This window comes from Sorex fumeus, unplaced genomic scaffold (assembly GCF_029834395.1).
Source record: "Sorex fumeus unplaced genomic scaffold, SorFum_2.1 ptg000063l, whole genome shotgun sequence".
Taxonomy (NCBI): Eukaryota; Metazoa; Chordata; class Mammalia; order Eulipotyphla; family Soricidae; genus Sorex; species Sorex fumeus.
In genome coordinates, this window is record NW_026606120.1 from 63,443,777 (window position 1) to 63,462,634 (window position 18,858).

The 18,858-nt window shown below is 38.8% G+C and overlaps 1 protein-coding gene across 1 annotated transcript in view; it reads right to left on the reverse strand.

Moving 5' to 3' along the window:
* ANKFN1 (ankyrin repeat and fibronectin type III domain containing 1) overlaps positions 1–17,908 on the reverse strand; it is a 291,487-nt gene extending 273,579 nt beyond the window's left edge. The window contains exon 1 of the mRNA XM_056127289.1: positions 17,866–17,908. The gene's annotated coding sequence lies outside the window, so the exon portion shown is untranslated. The remainder of the gene's footprint in view (positions 1–17,865) is intronic.
* Positions 17,909–18,858: the final 950 nt, after the last annotated feature.

Below are 18,858 nucleotides of genomic sequence, written 5' to 3' on the forward strand. Positions count from 1 at the left end.
AGTATAGTAGGTTAAGTGCCTGCTTGCATGTGGCTGACGAGGGGTTCAATACCCCTGAGGAGTAAACCCTGAGTCGATGATCCACCAAGCCTGCCAGGAGTGATCCCTTAACATAAAACCAGAAGTAAACCCTGAGCACAGCTAGGTGTGACCCCAAACAAAACAAACAAACAAAACAACAAAAATAGTAAAGGATATGAATAAGCTACTCACAAAAGAGGAAGACTATTCAGACCAATAAACATGGTGAAAAAATGTTTAACTGCACTGGAAATAGAATCTGAAAATTAGAAAACAAGACCATTTTGTACTAGTAGATTGGAAAATTATAACATTTGAAAATAGCATACGGTGGTAAAGATCTGGGAAAATAGGAACTCACGGCTCATGCAACTATAAGCTGTTTAACATTAAGAGAGTGATTTGGCAGTATATAGTAAGGTACATACCTTATAACTCAACAATTTCATCTATAGTTGTTGGAGAAAATTCTTTCCAGGTACATACTAAAACAAGGATAATTATTGAAACATGTTTATTTTGTTTTGTTTTTTAAGTAGGGGGCAAAGCCAGTAGCACTTAGGGATTCATGCAGTGCCTTAAACTCAGGACTTTGTAACTTGTGAGGAATGTGCTCTAACTTTTGATCTACCCTTCAGATCCTCACTCATCTCATAAAATGAAACATTATTGAGAAAAAAGCAACTAATCAGAGCCACTTGTCTAGTTGGATAAATCGCAAAAACACAACATCTACAGAAGATAACTGTTGATTGGCACAACACATGAAAGCTTAAAAGATTGTGAAAAATCATCAATAGAAAAAAAAGTGGATAAATACCCAAGACTGTCTTTATTTAGAAAATGACAGAGAAGAAAAAAATTAAGAAAGGGGTCATGCAAAGATTTAATTACACTAATAACACTTTTCTAGTATGTATAATACCTGGACCAAATATTTAAAACTTTGAAAATTAGTTAAATGTGAACTATAAATCCATGAGTATTCCTTATATACTTTTCTTATATATTTGATATAGTTCATGACTTTTGTTGTTTTTAGTGAAGGAACTTTTGGGAAAAAAAGCAGTAAAAAAAAGTGCTTATCACTGTGTCTGTACATAGCTTTCTAATGTGCTACTCTCGCTGAAAGTCCTCCCTATTTTTCTTGTCCTTCTCCTTCCCCAAACCCTGCTGGAACCACAGTTAATGGAATGATACACATTTCCAAAAGAGATATCCCATATCAAGTGCTAGTCAGTAACCTGTAAGGATCAAAAAAATCAGTCAATGTGGATTTCTCTGTTTTGTGTTTGAAATTGATGTGAGGTTCCTCAACTGGGAAATAGAGTTAAAAAATAATCGGCTTTTGAGCACCATTATTTCCCTGTCATTCTGGGCCAGGCACAGACTAAGGAGTACATAGATCGACGTGGTCTATAGAAACAGAAGACATTCTGGGCATATCTGGCTCTTGATTATTTTTCATTGCTTATGGAGGTATCCAATTCACATTTTCAAAAAGTCCATAGAAAACTTGGTTTCCTTTTTGTGTATATCATTAAATACCTACATTCTTATAAAGTTTTTCCCATTCCCTTTAAACTTAACTTGTAGTTGGAAACGTTTAGAAAAGATACAGTGACTGAATCTTTAAGTTAGTGTAGGAAGGGACATCTGAAGACTTAAGAGAGTCTTTGGTAAAACTCAGATTTAAAAAAAATTATTTGGGATCAGAGAGCTAGGTCATGGGTTAAGGTGTTCGCCTCACACATAGGCAAGTCTGGTTCAATTGCTGGCATCATATATGGTCCCTTAAACACTGCCAGGAGTGATCCCTGAGCATAGAGCCAAGAGCACCATTATATCTAAAAACTATAACTATAATAATATTATTATTAAAATAAAAATCATTATAACTTGGGGAAAATGAGCTCTGTCAATATTCAAAGCTGGACCTGTACCCCTTGTTCTTCTTTCTTCCAATGTTGTGCTAGAGGTGGCATGTGCAGGTTTGCTTGGAGAAATTTCAGATTTTAGGAATTTTTCTGAGCTACTGATAATTATAGTCATTCTTAATTATAACATACTAGAAACAAAACAAATATTTAGTACTGTCTGATTTAATAAGGCAGTTGTTCACAGTATTGGACCTACACCTACATCTTCAGAGGCTACCTTTTCTCTTCTCAAAATAAACAAAAATACTAATATTTATATATAAAATACACTCATTCAGCAATTATAGCCACAGCTTGGCTACAGATACAAGAATTTAGCAAAACTAAAACCACACCTCTCCACACAAAACCAAAAACAATGATGGTGCCATAGATATCCTTAAATAATATAACATCATAAATAATATAAGGCAAGGCCTTACATGTGATTCCCTACACTGCAGTGGGAAGATCCCTTTCCCCATAGAGTGTGAAGTTTAATCCCCCAACAATAAAAAACAACAATTAAAGAATTCTGTGAGAATTACTAGCAGGACAAAATTTACATAGAGTATTATGTATTTTTCATTTTTTAAGAAAATTGTGTGCTATATACCCACTATAATGTTAAGATAAATAGAAAATGTAAGTATGCATTATATGTATATATTTATATATATAGTTATATAGCCTAGATAAAGCAACACTGTAATTAGATAAGAAATGGAGTTGTTGGAAAGAAACCAATAACTCCATCCAAAACTCAGGAGAGCATCAGATAAACAGACACTTTCATGAAAAGGATATAACAGATGGCTAACAGACTTATGAAAAAGTTTTTATTGTCACATTATGAGAAAAATTCAAAATGATAGTCAGGTACTGTCTCACACACCAGTGAGAATGACATGTATAACAAGCACACAGAAAGCAACCAGTTTGGGTGGGGATGTGGTAAGAACGAAGCCCTCATTCACTGCTGGTGACAATGTTGTCTTGGCCAGTCCCCGGTGAAAATAGTGTGAAGATTTCTAAAACAACTAAGAATAGAGCTCCCATATGACCCTGTGATTTCACTACATGACATATATTCCCCAAATACAGAAACATCAACTCAAAAATATATGGCACACCTATGTTTATTGTAACACTTAGTACAATAAGACAGAATATTAAACTACCCAGAGATGAATGGATAAGAAATTGTGGACTATTTGTGTAAAAGCAATACTATGCATCCAAAAGAAAAGACGAAATTGTGCAGTTTGCTGCAACATGGATGGAACTGAAGAGTACCAAGCGAAGCAAAATAAGTAAGAGGGAGAAAGAAAAATATCTGATCTCACTTATCTGTGCTCTATAGAGTGATAGGACAGGGAAAAGAAAGGTATCAAATGATGACAAACCCTTGGCCCTGGATTATGGAAATGAGAATGCCAAGGAAGGAGGGAAGTTGGGGAGCAGAGGGAATGAGAAGACAGACCAGTGTTAACATCAGGGCACTCGTCAAGGACTTTGGGCAATTTGGTGGTTTAGAGGTGAGGCAACTTGTTCATAGAAACTGTAGCACTGTAGCACTGTCCTCCCATTGTTCATCAATTTGCTCTTGTGGGCACCAGTAACATGTCCACTGTGAGACTTGTTGTTCCTGTTTTTGGCATATTGAATACGCAACAGGGTGCTTGCCAGGCTCTGACACTCAGGAGGGATACTCTCCGAGAGGGACAGAGGAATCAAACTCAGGTTGGCCATGTGCAAGGCAAACGCCCTACCTGCTGTGCTATCACTCCAGCCCATAGAAACTGTAAGAGTTAAAATTAGTGTAGCCAAATAGTATACTATTACTATAGTATAAGTAAATAAACTTTTAAGTGATTGTGCTAAGGGGAAGAGGCAAAGAATCTTTGGTCATTGGTTGTGGGTTTGGAGTTGGAACATTGAATGCCTGAAACTGTTATTAAATGCTTTGTAAGTCACAGAGCTTATTTTAAATAAATAAAGAAGGAACAATAAATGTAGGATAACATTAGCTTGTCCTTTCTCCTTCACAGCAAGGAGCTTAGGTTTACTGAGTAATATTCATCACAACACTCCCAAAGCACTCCCATTCTGGTATTTATCTTTAACTTCTTATTTTTGTGCTCTGCTTCCCCTATCTGTTAATCATTAATATCCCCAAATTAACAAAGAAACAAACACTGTCCTGTTGTTCATTGATTTGCTCAAGCAGGCCCAGCAACGTCTCCATTTCGAGACTTGTTACTGTGTTTGGCATATTGAATACATCATGGGTAGCTTGCCAGACTTTGCCGTGTGGGCGAGATACTCTCGGTAGCTTGCTGGGCTCTCCGAGAAGGGCAGAGGAATCGAACCCGGCTTGGCCGAGCTGGCTGCACGCAAGGCAAATGCCCTACCACTGTGCTATCACTGTAGCCCTCCCCAAATTAGACCCTGTGATTTGTAAGATCAGATCCTTCTAAGAATCCTGAATTTTGTGTTTGTAAATGAAATATTGCTAATGTCTTTCCCCTATGTCTTTTGCATCATTTACTTTAAAGCAATGTCCTTTGTGTATAGACACAGGAAGACAGTTAATGCTATGCTTTTGTAACTTGGGAGTTAATTGACTTAGAATAACATTATGGGCATCTGTCATATTTACTTAACTTAAGTCTCACTTACCCTTTGTTCCTAGCACCCCCAAAGCAGGGTCGCGATAAAGGAACTTTGATGGACCCAAGGCAAGCTGTGAGCAACCCTGGCACCAAAAGGGACAGGCCAAGTGCCACAAAACTTATAATAAGAGCAGGATCGTGGATAAATTCTGTCATGACCCAAAGAGAAGTGAATGTACAAGGATACTGCCGGGGTTAAGAAGGACTAATCTGGTCTGAGAATTATAGTCTGGTATCTATTGCAAGATGTCCCCAGGAGAGCCACTCTATAAGTTTAATATTTCTCTTAATGTGTCCATACAAAATGACTAGAAAGATTATTAAGAGTAAATTTAAGATGACTGTTTAAATGGTTATTGGACTAAGGAAATGAGAAATATGCCCCTAGATGGTAATTCGCCCTTGTGAGGATCTCCTTGAGGGAGAGGATCTTTGTCTTAGAAGAAGCTTCCCCTGGAAAGAAGGGCTTTACATATATTGACTCTGCTATCTCACCAGTGTATATTTGCTACTCCGAACTTCAGGGATTGGGTCAATGACCAAGGCTTCAAGACTGGGCAGGGGGAGACTAGCATGGGGGAAAGTAGGAGACGGAAATGAGGGGCAGTGTGAAACTGGAATGGGGCATGCGGTAAGATTGGAATAGGCATGCAGGGAGAATGGAATAAACAGAAGGACCAAGACTGGAATAAACAGCAATTGATCACCAACCAGTTTGGCGGCCCTATTCCCTGCTTCATGCATTTGTTGGATGCAGCTGTAAGCCTGGGAAGGGAATGGCCAATGAACACATACAGAGAGTACACAAACACACATTTTGTCAACACACAAGTGTAAAAATAAATTAGTAAATTGTAATATAAGGAAGAAAAAAACAATCATATTAATTATTGCTGGAGCGATAGCACAGCGGTAGGGCGTTTGCCTTGCATGCAGCCAACATGGCTGACCCGAGTTCGATTCCTCCGCCCCTCTTGGAGAGCCCGACAAGCTACCCAGAGTATCTCGCCCGCACAGCAGAGCCTGGCAAGCTCCCCGTGACGTATTCGATATGCCAGACACAGTAACAACAAAGTCTCCAATGGAGACGTTACTGGGCCCACTCGAGCAAATTGATGAACAATGGGAGGGCCTTTACCTTTACCTTTACCTTATTAATTATTGTGCTCATATTATACTTGGATAATGAAGAATAGTAACACAAAATAAGGAGTTGGAGACAGAAGCTGATAGAATAATAATTTATTAATCTGAGAAAACTGACATGATTAGGAGAGATGGGATAACTGATGAAAAAGACACATAAGCTATGATTTAGTTATACTGAACAGTACAGAGAGAAAGGTAAACTTAATTGAGGTGACTTTTTTGGACCACACCTGGTAATTCTCATGACTTTCTCTTGGCTTTGAGCTTAGGAATCACTCATAGAGTGATTCTAGACTATATGAGATGCCATAGCTCCTACACCATAAGAGATGCCAGGAATCTAACCCAGATCAGCCACAAGCAAGGCACATACCCTATCCACTGTACTATCACCCCGATCCCTACTATTTTGTTTTTAAGTTTGGCTATTATCATGCGGAATTTTAGTAAAAAAAGATATTTAAAATTTGCTGATATTTGTGTTTCTTTTATGAACTAAAATGGGCCAACAAGTCACTGAATTACATTCAATATAGCATTTGATAATAAAATCATTATTTTGAGTCAATATGGGTTCACTATAAACAAATGAAGCCAAATTTGCCTCTAAGGACAGGATTGTTATACTGGCATATTCTAAGAGCAGCAAAAGCAATAGCATAACTATTACTATAAGTTATTGTTATTTTGGTGGTAACCTGTCAATGCTCAGGGGTTACTCCTGGCTCTGCACTCAGGAATTACTCCTGGCCGTGCTCAGGGGACCATATGGGATACTGGGAATCGAACCCAGGATGGCCGCGTACAAGGTAAACGCCTACCTGCTGTGCTATCGCTCTAGCCCCCATGTTATTGTTTTTATACTCTCAAGAGTTGTTCTATAATCTGTATTAGTCACTTATCACAAAAGCTTTAAGAGGCAAACAGTAATTTTATTTTCACTATTTTACATATCAGGAAACAAACCTGGAGAGGTGGATTACTTGCTCCCAAACATGTTGTCTAGTAATATTAGAATTCAGACAAGCTAGCCCTGAAGGTCACACAGTTAGTGAGCTATATAATCCTACAAAATCACTAGATATTAACAATATAGTGCAAAAGTCATCTTGTCCTTACTTTCTAAAGGGCACCAATATCAATTGGAAGATTGCTATCTGGCATAGTGTTGGAAAATTGCCTGAATCTTATTTTGCTGACAGATTTCATAAAAACATTTAAGGTGCATCTGGTGGTTTAACAGAATGTCACAGACATTTTAGGACAAAGACTGATGAAAAAAACATGGTTCAACCTTTGAGGCACTTGAAATACAGATACTCGTCCTCCCCCCCAGCCGCACGCCTTTTCCTGCCCAACCCCACATTCCCAGAGGGGGACAGCTGCGCTCCATGGGACAGTCCATCACCTAATTGGCCCCCCCTCCAGGTGTGACCTTGGGACGGGCAGGGGGCGTGGCCACTACGAAGTGGGCCTGTCCTCCTGGGAGTGGGCGTGGCCATCTGGGGGGGGGCGGGCGGGGGCGCGGTCGGAATCCAAGCACTCAGGACTTTCATCCCACACCTTGTTGCCTAATACTGACCAAAAATTTCTGACCACCTCTACTACAACAACATTCCACTCGCCTACTCCATTTCTAACAAAAGACTTTTATGAAATGAGCTGTTCAAGCTCAATACTAAAAAGCACCTCCTCCAAAGTTTCACTCAATGTTGGTTATAAAACAAAGAATAACGCCTGATTGAGAAGAAGGTTGGACTCTAGAAAGGGAGAAGGGTGGCTATCATTGACCAACCTTATCCAAAACCCTTTCTCACCATAAGAGGGAACAGTACCTGTGATTTCAGGGTTCTACCTCTAGGCAACCAAAACAGCATGAAGAAACAGCGCAAATCTCCACTACGAGGTGAATACGAAGGAAAGAATCCCGAATCTTCAACCACGGTTGCCCACAATTATGCCTTTTCGATAAAGAATTCCAGGATGAAATACAGAGGGTGTTCAAGGATCTACTCAAAGAATCAATGGAAGAGATATCCAGAAAACTAAAAGAAGAAATGAAAGAAACAATAGAACAGATAGTCAAGAAAATACAGGAAGAAATGAGGGCAGAAATTAAAAAGAAACAGAAATCCCATAGGGAAAAACAAGCAATAGGAAAAGACCTCAAAATGGCTCTAAGGAGAATCAGAGACCTAGGGGATGACGCCAAGAGGAACAACATTAGAATCATTGGAGTACCAGAAGGACAGGGAGACAATCCCAATGAAAAAGTTACAGTCAAAGAAATCATTGCTGAAAAGTTCCCAGAGTTAAGAAAGGCAGACATCTAGATCGAAGGAGCCAGAAGGGTACCAGCTAAAAGAGACCCCAGAAAAAAACATCCCAAGGCATATCATAGTCAGAACGATAGATGCTGTGGACAGAGACACAATATTACAAGCAGCAAGGTCAAAGAAGGAAATTACATACAAAGGAGCACACCTTAGATTCACAGCAGACCTATCAGAGGAAACCCTCCAAGCCCAAAGGCAATGGTGGGATATAGTGAAAAAACTCAACGAAATGAATGCCTCATCAAGAATACTGTATCCAGCTAAACTCTCACTCAAATTCGATGGAACAATACACCACTTTGTAGATAAACAACAGCTCAGGAACTTCATAGACTCAAAACCAAATCTAAAAGAAGGACTAGAGGGGCTCCTGTAAGATAAGAAGGAAAACACATATAAACACAACCAACTCCTACAGAAAGATGGCACAAAACCCCATGACAATAATCTCCCTTAATGTCAATGGTCTAAATGCACCTACCAAGAGACACAGAGTGGCAAAATGGATCCAGAAACTGAAACCAACATTCTGCTGTCAACAAAAAACTCATCTGAACATTCAGAGCAAACACGGACTCAAAGTTAAAGGATGGAAAACAGTCCTGCAAGCAAACAGCTCCCTCAAAAAATCTGGGGTGGCCATACTAGTATCCAACAACATTAATTTCAGGCTGAAAAAGATTAGAAGGGACAGCGAAGGCCATTTTCTCTTCATCAAGGGATACGTACAACAGGAAGAAATCACACTCTTAAATGTATACGCACCTAATGAAGGAACAGCTAGATACTTAAAACAACTGCTAACACATTTTAAGGAGGACATTGCTAGCAACACGATAGTAGTTGGAGACTTCAGCATCGCCTTATCACCTCTGGATAGATCAACAAGAACAAAACTCAGCAAGGAAACATTGGCTTTGAATAAAGAAATAGAAGAGAAAGGACGTATAGACCTATACAGGGCTTTACACCCCCAAAAGAAAGAATACACATTCTTCTCCAGTGCGCACGAAACATTTTCCAAAATAGACCATGTGCTAGGACACAAAACATACCTCAATAAAATCAGGAAGATAGAAATAGTATCAACAATCTTTTCAGACCACAAAACACTGAGGATAGAAGTGAATCCACACACAGACACGGAGAACCAGATCAAACACTTGGAAACTAAACAACTCAATGCTGAACAATGAGTGGGTCAGGAAGAAAGTCAAGGGCAAAATCAAAAGGTACCTGTAAATAAATGAGAATGAAGACACGAGCTACCAGAATTTATGGGATGCAGCTAAAGCTGTATTAAGGGGAAATTTTATAGCTCTGCAAGCATACCTCAAGATGGAAGAAAGAATGCACATAAACAACTTGACTTCACAGCTCAAGATCCTAGGAAAGGATCAACAGAAGGAGCCCAAAGTAGGCAGAAGGAAAGAAATCATAAAACTTAGAGCAGAAATCAACAACATGGAAACCAAAGAAACAATCCGAAAGATCAATGAAACTAAGAGTTGGTTCTTCGAGAAAATAAATAAGATAGATAAACCACTAGCAACACTCACAAAGAAACAGAGAGAGAGAGAGAACCCTAATAAACGGAATAAGAAATGAAAATGGGGATATCACAACAGAAACCAAAGAAATTCAAAAGATCATCAGAGACTACTTTGAAAGTCTGTATGCCACGAAACAAGAGAATCTAGAAGAAATGGATAAATTCCTGGATTACTATAATTTCCCAAAGCTGAGTCAAGAAGATATGGAATACCTGAATAGACCTGTTAACATCAAGAAAATTGAAACTGTAATCAAAAGTCTTCCCCAAAACAAAAGCCCAGGTCTAGATGGATTCACTAGCGAATTTTTCCAAACATTTAAAGAGGACCTACTGCCAGTCCTTCTCAAGCTTTTCCAGGAAATTGAAAAAACAGAAACTCTCTCAAACTGTTTATATGAAGCCCATATCTCTCTAATACCAAAAGCAAACAAAGACACCACAAAAAAAGAAAACTACAGGCCGATATCCCTGATGAACACAGATGCGAAGATTCTCAACAAAATACTAACAAACAGAATTCAACTACTCATCAAAAAAGATCATACACCATAACCAAGTGGGATTCATCCCCGGGGATGCAAGGATGGTTTAACATTCGGAAATCAATCAACATAATCCATCATATCAACAAAAGAAAAGATAAAAATCATATGATCATATCAATAGATGCAGAGAAAGCATCTGACAAGATCCAGCACCTGTTTATGATGAAAACCCTCGCCAAAATGGGGATAGAGGGGACGTTCATCAATATAGTTAAAGCCATCTACTACAAGCCTACAGCAAGCATCATCCTCAATGGGGAAAAACTGAGAGCCTTCCCCCTAAGATCAGGGACGAGACAAGGATGCCCACTGTCTCCACTACTGTTCAACATAGTGCTGGAAATACTAGCAATAGCGATTAGGCAAGAAAAAAAGATTAAGGGCATCCAAATAGGAAAGGAAGAAATCAAGCTCTCACTATTTGCTGATGATATAATACTATACTTAGAGAACCCTAAAACCTCTACCAAGAAACTCCTAGAAACTATAGACTTGTATAGTAAAGTTGCAGGCTATAAAATCAATACCCAAAAGTTCATGGCTTTCCTATATGCAAATAGTGAGAGAGAAGAAAATGACATGAAGAAAACAGTCCCATTCACAATTGTACGTCAGAAAATCAACTACCTAGGAATTAGTTTATCTAAGGAAGTAAAGGACTTGTACAAAGAAAACTACAAAACGCTGCTTCTTGAAATAAAAGAGGACGCGAGGAAATGGAAAAATATCCCCTGTTCATGGATCAGGAGAATTAATATTGTCAAAATGGCAATACTTCCCAAAGCACTGTACAAATTCAATGCGATCCCTATTAGGATACTCCTGACATTCTTCAAAGAAATGGCGCAAACACTCCTGAAATTTATATGGAACAATAAGCCCCCTTGAATAGCTAAAGCAGTTCTTGGGAAAAAGAAAATGGGAGGAATTAACCTCCCGAACCTCAAACTCTACTACAAAGCAGTAATAATCAAAACAGCATGGTACTGGAACAAAGGCAGAGCTTCAGACCTATGGAACAGGGTTGAATCTACTGACATCTCCCCTCAAACATATGATCATCTAATATTTGATAAAGGGGCAAGAAATGTGAAGTGGAGTAAGGAAAGCCTTTTTAACAAATGGTGCTGGCAAAACTGGACGACTACATGCAAAAAACTGGGCTTAGATCTCTGCCTAACACCATGTACAAAAGTAAGATCAAAATGGATTAAAGACCTCAACATCAGACCAGAATCCATAAGGTACATTGAAGACAAAGTTGGCAAAACCCTCCATGACATTGAAGCAAATGGTATCTTCAAAGATGTCACGCCACTAGCCAAGCAAGTGAAAACAGAGATAGACAAATGGGACTATCTTAAACTAAGAAGCTTCTGCACCTCAAAAGAAACAGTGACCAAGATACAAAGACAATCTACAGAATGGGAAAGCATATTCTCCAAATACACATCCGACAAGGGGTTGATATCAAGGATATACAAAGTACTGGTTGAACTCAACAAGAAGAAATCATCCAACCCCATCAAAAAGTGGGGCAACAAAATGAACAGTCTTTCTCAAAGAAGAAATCTGAATGGCTAAAAGGCACATGAGAAAATGCTCTACTTCATTAATCATCAGGGAGATGCAGATCAAAACAACAATGAGATATCATTTCACACCACAGAGACTGGCCTACATTCAAAAGAACAAAAGCAACCTGTGTTGGCGTGGATGTGGCGAGAAAGGGACCCTCCTTCACTGCTGGTGGGAATGCCGACTGGTTCAACCCTTTTTCAAAAACAGTATGGACGACTCTCAAAAAATTAGAAATTGAGCTCCCATTTGACCCAGCAATACCACTCCTGGGAATATACCCCAGAGAGGCTAAAAAGTATAGTCGAAGTGACATCTGCACTTGTTTGTTCATTGCAGCACAGTTTACAATAACTAGTATATGGAAAAAACCTGAGTGCCCGAGAACAGATGGCTAGTTAAAGAAACTTTGGTACATCTACACAATGGAGTACTATGTAGCATTTAGAAAAAAAGAAGTCATGAAATTTACATACAAGTGATACTACATGGAAAATATTATGCTAAGAGAAATGAGTCAGAAAGAGAGGGACAGACATAGAAAGATTGCATTCATCTGCGTAACATAAAGTAACAAAATAAGAGACTAACACCCAAGAACAGCTGTGATAAATAGCAGGTTGTTCACTCCATGACTTACAGGCCAGCTGCACACTCTAGGGGTAAGGGCAGCTCGAATAGAGAAGGGAGCACCAAATAAAGGGTGCTGGGAAGATCTGCCCAGGATGGGAGATGCCTGCTGAAAGTAGTCTATGGACCGAACATGATTGGCACCCAAAGTCTCTTCTGCAGACCACAACACCCAAAACCAGAGATAGAACAAAAGGGAGTGCCCTGCCACAGAAGCAGGGTGGGATGGAGGATGGGGGGGGGTGGGAGGGATACTGGTAATGGTGGGGGTGGAGAATGGGCACTGGTGGTGGGATGGGTACTCGATCACTGTATAACTAAAACCCAAGCACAACAACTTGTAAGCCTACAACTGTACCTCAAGGTGTTTCACTAATAAAAAAAAATTTAAAAAAGCAAAAAAAAAAAAAAAGAAATACAGATACTCATGATATTTTATATACCTCTTGAATGAAGTCAAGAGACAAATTGAAGATATCCTAATACTGTAAAAGGAATTGGAACAATTTAGTTTCAAATAGATTCTGGCAATTTCTTCTAATATTCACAACAGCTAAGTATTATATGAATAAATGTAAAAATTTGTATGGTATTCCATGGACCTATATATAAGAACAGGGAAATCTGTTTTGACTTTAAAATTTCAGAGTAAACTTCAAGATTAAAGTGCTATTTATTTTTTAATTAGGTCACATGCATAGAAATCACGAATAACTCCTTCCTTCCTTCCTTCCTTCCTTCCTTCCTTCCTTCCTTTCCTCCCTCTCTCCTTTTCTCCCTTCCTCCCTCCCTTTCTCTGTTCCTCCCTCCCTTCCTTCTTTCCTTTCTTCTTCTCCTTTCTTCTCTTCCTTTCTGCTCTAAAATGGTCGGCTGTCCTTGACAGTATTCTTTTTAGTTAGATGGCAACCTTTTAAGAGAAAGATACAAGGAAGACTGGGGCAAAAGTGCAAAGAATCAAAGAATCACTAAACCAAGTCATAAGAATGACTTATGGAACAGAGGAATGCTTAGGATTCTTACCCTGGATAAGGACAACTCACTCACAGAGCATACAGATTCCGATTCCAAGATATGTGTATGATTGGAAGGCATCAACTTCTAGCTATTTCAGAAAGTGAAACCATCTGAAATGAACCCCATGGTGATCTCGCTACCAAAAAAAAGTTTGAAGCGTTGAGCAATTCAAAGCACGGTGGGTTTTTAGGAACCCAGGAAGGAGTTCCTAGAGGATGAGTTGTGAGGAGCACTGCTTGGGATGAACTGTTGAAGTTAGCTTTGAAAATTAAAATAAATCCCATGAGTTAGAATGGCATAACAAAAACAACTTCCTAAACCTTTACACACACATCCCGCCCACACAAAGATCATTTTCCCCCAAATATGTGAAAACTGTACAATTAACATATGAATAACAACCCTTTTTCCTATTCCTTTTAGAAGAGAAAGAACAGGGCATGCATTGAAAAAAAAATAAAAGAAGTACTGATAAATCGCTTGCACAATTGTTGTTGTGCATAGAAAGTCATAAGCCCCAGGAATCTATTTTGAAATAAAAGAAATGAACTGAGAAGGAATACATAGATTTTGCTGGATGCAGCTTCCAGTCCTGCATCAGTACAGAGCAGCCATGAAAAAAGCAAACAAAGGTCGGAGAAGCCTGTGTAGAGGGGGTGAATAGAAAGAGAACAAATTACTCTTGCCTTGATAAATGCTACATCCATGTGCAGCTCTGCAGGAAGGCCCTGGCCTTCTCCCTCCCTCTTCAAGGAGCATAACAGCCTTAACGGGGAGGAGGAAAAGGCAAATAAAAGGGGGAAATTCTGGTGTACAGTAATCACAGTACAAGCAGACACCTAGACATGGAATATTTAAAGAGAATCTCACCGACAGCAGAAGAAGCTTAAGGAAGCCAAGGAGACTGTGCTAGGCTTGTCAGATACAGAAAAAAAAGAAAGTGAGAAGGCAATCCCAGCAAAGCTCAGTAGAGTCAAAAAGCGCAGCCCCTTGTCTCCTTGATAAAAGTCCCAAACACACGGCCCAATTTATTAAAGGTTCTTTCTTCCCCACTAACCAACAGACTTCCACTCGTCTCCCACATTCTTTCTGACTTATTTCATTAATGTTTCCTTCTTTTTCTGGAGTGGTCAGAGCCCAGGGGAATCTCTCGCCTCCCTCTCCTCCTCCCCCACCCCCCCCCCACCCAGCACCAACCAGTGGGGCATTGAACGAGAGCCAGAGTGTTGTCTGTGAAAGAGAAATTGCAAAACCACAAATTGCAGAAAATAGTTACTGCCAAAAAAATCGAAAGAAACACACAATATCACCATGCCTCTTAAAAAGCAATTGTGCATTTTACAGGCCTCTGGTTAATTCAGGTTTGTTTGGCAACTTTCTCACCCCTACCACCCAGAAGACATTTCTCTTCTACCAGTGGCAGTGGGCCTATAGAATATGAAGAGTTAAAACCCCCTCTCCCCCAAATAAAGGCGGGTGTGAGTCTTTGTAGGGGGCCTCATTTGGACCATACTGTTCTATTTTCTTCTATTGTATTAGTACTTAATAGCAGTACTTCTATTCTACTTGTACTGATTTTAAAGCTCCAAATTTGACTCCAAAATGCAGTAATAGGAACAAAAGTGGAGTAGGCAGTATGAGATTAGGAATCTTACCCCAACAAAAAGAATTATTGGTATGAAATGTCACAAAGGTGGGCCTAGGTGCCTCATCAACTGGATAACCCAGACTCTGCCTGATAACCTATATGATCAAATAACTGAGATGACAGGACACCAGAAGTTGAGCTTCTCAACATCCTACCACTCTTTTCCGGCCCATCTTCTGTAAACTCAATGATGAATGCTCACTCTCCCCTTCCTACCCACACTTTGTTAAAATGGAGAAAGATTTCTCCCTTTCTCTGAAATCCTATATAAGAAGACCCCTTCTATAATTTGAGATTTTTTCTTGCTTTATTTTTTCTTCCTTTCCCATCTCTCAAATACATTATATTCTAAATTCAGCCATTTGAACTCCAATCCCCTGCTTTCAATTTTGACTGCCTGCAGAAAAGAACCTGAGCACATGCTATAATACCAGGATCTGTGACTGAAAGAGAGAGAGAGAGAGAGAGAGCTGTCAATAATCTGAAAAGATTCCTTAAAAGGTCAAAGCATTATCTTATATGATTGTCACAATAATCTCGACCCTTCTCACTCCAACCCCCAAACACACACACCTTCATAATAAGGCTGTTTAGAAACTGAAGAGTTAGCTAGCATTCTTGAAATCAAATCATACCTGAGGAGTGATTTGAGATTCAAGCGCGAGCGTTTAGGTTTTTAACTGCTGAACTGCTGAATTCCATCCATCACTCACCCCTTTTCTTTGTCATAGCACACAATCCTAATTTGGCTACATAATTGACTGGGATTTTATGTGTCCCACCCATATTTTCAAGTTCTTTTTGTGGAAAAGCTCCGTCATTCATGGAAAGTAGCCTTGTGTGAATAGAGTGCTGATTATGCCTTTTGTATTGGTTGTATAATACCATCATTATTAATGTACAATGCCAATCCCAGGAAGGCTGATCAAGCCTGGGTGCCAAAATAAACCAAGTTATAATCATTCAGTGATCTCAATGTGTTCCTATGACTCCATAAGACAAGACCAACTTTGAGCCCTACACTCAGAGATCACATAAAGAGCTGTGAAGGTGAACAGTCCCACATTGAGCTTACTTCTTAGCATACTTCCTAATAAAATAGACCATTATGCACTTTGTCTAGCTCAACTCCTCCACATAAATTCAACTAAAATTTGGATAAATAGAGCAGCTAAGAGTCATATATGTATTTGTATTTTTCTATTTACATATAATGACTTAAAATGTTGCCTTAGAGTGCTCTTCGTTGAATTTTTAACTGTAAACATTTATTAAGTATATTTTAGTATTTCGCATACAATCATGGAAAATGTTTAGAGAAGCAGAAAACATGTGATAAATATCTATCAATAAGGAATATATCGGAACACGAACTCATGGGATTTCCCGTGAACAGTTACTGTGATCCAAGGAAAGAGTACAGCAAAAAGTGTATTCATTTGAACAAATAAAATGCTCATGATATATAACATGATTACTGGTAAAAGCTGCTAACACTCATGACAACCATGTATCTTGAAGATGCATTGAAGACCAAAAATGTAATATAGAGATTGATATTTTAAAAAATTACAGTGAATGCATAATACATTGCCACAAACTTTGAATGACTTTGAGGGTGAATATCACTTGTGCAAATGTTTGAGTATTTGGGGGAATAACAAAGAGATCAGTTTATTGAAGCAAATAAAAATTATCCAAGGAAATCAGTAAGATCTTTCACAATTCAGCAGGCTACATAGTTTGCTCTGGAATGAAATGATTCAAAAAAGAAATTATAGGGTATGGATTATCTATCTGAGCTAGCTATCTATACAGATATATGCCAAGAATCATTTAGAAAGTTCTGTGTTCAAGAATGTCCAACTAAATGTTTCAGTAATTGCTGAGCTACATCTTCCATTGGAAATTCTGTATAAATCAGGAGCTGAGAGTTGACACTCCTTGTTTTAGGTTTCTGCCTGAAGATATCTGATTTATCTATCCACAGTGGCAAACCATTTGCTATCTTTTAAGGTTTTTTTTAACAATTGGTGTCCTTATATTGGATCCATATATAGCTCATGTTTTTATAAACTTGGATATTACCAAGTTATTCCAGAGGCAGATGAAAATTTCATTTCTAGAGGGTCAAAATCACAATAATTATGGAATAAAAATGAAAAAAATTCACATTAAAATTCCCCAAAGCAAAACTCTAAAACATTCAGAGAATGCCCAGTTCAAACCTGGCATGTAACTTTATTTGGTCTTTTAGAATAGAGGAAGGTTTGTAATTTTCATATGAACACTAGGAGTACCACGAGGAAAGAAACATAATATAAAAGAGAATCGTCCTAGAAAGAACACTCATTTTACAGAGTAATACAGTCCTCCCAGGAAGGAATTATTACGGTAACTACTAATGTTGTTAAATATGAAACAGTCTGTAACTGGGAGAAGCAACTGAAAGAAAAGTAATAAATTAGCAGCCATCTTGAAAGACTATTCAAATGCTTGTTGCCACAGGGTCAGAACAACTAGAAGAATATTGCCTGTATTTTTAGCTTTTTGTATACAATACAGATCCATTCTGCTCCCCTAACAGTTTATAAAATGCTTCATAGTGCTTTACAAATCAATAGTGTGAAATGTGTTGATGGGGTAGTGTGGGAGGCTAACATACACAAAAAAACTATGATTGTACTGTTTGAGTCAGATTTTAAACTCTAGTGATATGGGAGCCTTAAAGACAAGAAGATTTTAGGTATTACAGCTGAAAAGTAGATATCATTTAAAGGAGGAATTGTACTTACATTTTGCTGCAAGTGGAATGCCTGTCCTTCAGGGGTAGTCTCTGAAACAAAGAGAAATAATAATTTTAAAAAGTGTGTTAGAAATGTCTTATTACCCAATAAAAATGAAAAAAAGCATTGAAGTGCCTTGGAAAGTGTAGCCTCTAACTGATAAGATGAAAAGAATAAGATGAGTAAATATTTTCTGTGACACTTCTCAGAGGAACTGATAGCGGTAGAAAACACACACAGTGGCGCACACACACACACACACACACACACACACACACACACACACTTAGATCCACTGTCTTACCTCTGTGTTTGCTCAGCGCCCTGCCCCTATAAACAGCCCCTAATTTCAAGACCATTTGATGCTCACTTTTTCTCCCTAGTGTCTCGCGGGTCTGTTAGTGCAAAGACATATCAATCAGCCTTTTGGTGCATACTGACATTGTACTTGTTCTTGTAGGTCCAGTTCTGACACATTGTTCCATTAAATGTGACTCCTCCTGAAAAATGAAGATTTTCTCAATTCATGCTTATTATTGGGATAAGTGGATAGTTTTCTTTTCCAAGAAATGAAAAAGCTTTTGCAGGGAGGGGGAGGGCCAGCGTGAGGGGGTATTTCAAAGTAATGCCAGGTTTTTTTTTCCAAGATGGCAATGAAAAGAGGGCACCAATTAGACTGTGCCTGTCTGGAAGGAGTTTGCCAGTTATACAGGCAATTTGTTGCATGTGGCAGCCCACCAGACAATTCAGCTAGTTTCCAATCCATTTTTATTTTGGCTCTGTTTGAGGGTCTATCAAAGGGACACTTTTCAGATTGGTTTGCTGTTTAACTGGGGGTGGTGATTAACATGGGAGGTTCCACATGTTGTAAACAAATTGTATTCTGAGAGTCAAGTGGTTTCAGGTCATCTTCAAGGACTCAAGTCCTACAGATGTCCTCAGATCTTTAAAAACATTTTGCCATGTCACCCATGTTGATCTGAGTATGTCAGATTAGCTAGC